We start from the raw sequence: 1,573 nt of genomic DNA on the forward strand, positions 1-1,573 counted from the left end.
GAAGTTGAAATATTTGATGCTGGGGAATTAGATTTCATGAGACCATTTATACCGTCTTTTGAAAAATTATATATTATGTTAGCAGTGGACTATGTATCCAAATGGATAGAAGCTGGTGTTTACTGTTGTTTACCTCGATGTGTTGCTCAAAGTGTTGCAAAATTTTTGAAAACATACATATTTTGTAGATTTGGGATGTCGAGAGTTATCATTACTGATGGGGGAAGTCATTTTAGAAATGCCATAATGGAGAAGTTTTTAAGGAAATATCATATAAATTATAAGAATGTTAATGCTTATCATCCTCAAACAAGTGGTTTGGCTGAATTATTCAATTAGGAAATTAAAAGAATTATGAAAAAATTTGTGAATCCAACAAAAATGGAATGGTCAAGCAAACTTGACTATGCTTTGTGGGCTTATAGGACTGCATACATAACTCCTATAGGAATGTCGCCATATAGGCTAATATTTGGGAATGCTTGTCACTTACCAGTTGAAATTGAGCATAAAGCATATTGGGCGATTAAAGAGTTCAATTATAATTTGAAAGTTGCTGGTGAGAAAAGATTATTGCAATGAAATGAGGTTGAAGAGATAAGGAATGAATCTTATGAGAGTGTCAAGATTTATAAAGAAAAGATGAAGATGTGGCATGATCGAAGGATTCTTACTAAAAATTTTCAGCCATGGAAACAAGTTTTGCTATATAATGCAAGGTTAAGATTATTCTCAGGAAAACTTAAGTACAGGGTGATGGGCCCATTTATTGTGATAAAAGTCTATCCTTATGGAGCTGTGGATATTAAAGATCCTAAGTGTGAGAAAATATTTAAAGTTAATGGACATAGACTGAAACATTATTTTATAGGGGATCAGCATAAATTTAATTATGAAATGATGTTGGGTCAGCCAAAATAAGCACTGATTACATCAGGCTGACAACGTAAAACCAAGTGCTTTGTGGGAGGCAACCCATAGTTTTCAGAGTGTTTTTATTTGGATTGTTGTTTTGTGTGTGATTAAGAAAATTGGGGTAGTATTTTTGAAATTATTATGTGTTAGTAAGGATTTTAAGACTTTATTTAGTGACCAAGACATGTTATAATGAGAATTTGAGAATTTGGATGTTTGGATGTTAAGTTAACTAGTGCAAAAATGTGCACTGGCGCTTTAGCGCCAGATCCGACGCTTAAGCATGACAATTTAAACACATGTGCGAAATTAATATTCTAGAAGGTTTAACTAGTAATTAGTTCTTAAAAATGTGCCAAGGCAGTTTTTAAACGTGTCTAGGAGTTATTGGAAGGATTTAGGCCTATAAAAAGATGGGTTTTGTGAAGGAATTTCACCCCGGATCATTTCTAGCCCTAAAAGTCTAAGAGAAAGTGAGATTTAGAGAAAATGTCTTCATGGGAGATGGATTTGAAGAAGAAGGAAGAAACCATGAGAAAGAGGTTCATTTGTCAAAGTGCACAAGAGATGTATAAAAGTTTCTTAGTCGCTAATTTTGAAGGGATATCAGAGAAGATCAACAAAATTGAGAATACTAGAATACTATGGCTTTATTGGA

This window comes from Phalaenopsis equestris, unplaced genomic scaffold (genome assembly GCF_001263595.1).
Source record: "Phalaenopsis equestris unplaced genomic scaffold, ASM126359v1 Scaffold000176, whole genome shotgun sequence".
Taxonomy (NCBI): Eukaryota; Viridiplantae; Streptophyta; class Magnoliopsida; order Asparagales; family Orchidaceae; genus Phalaenopsis; species Phalaenopsis equestris.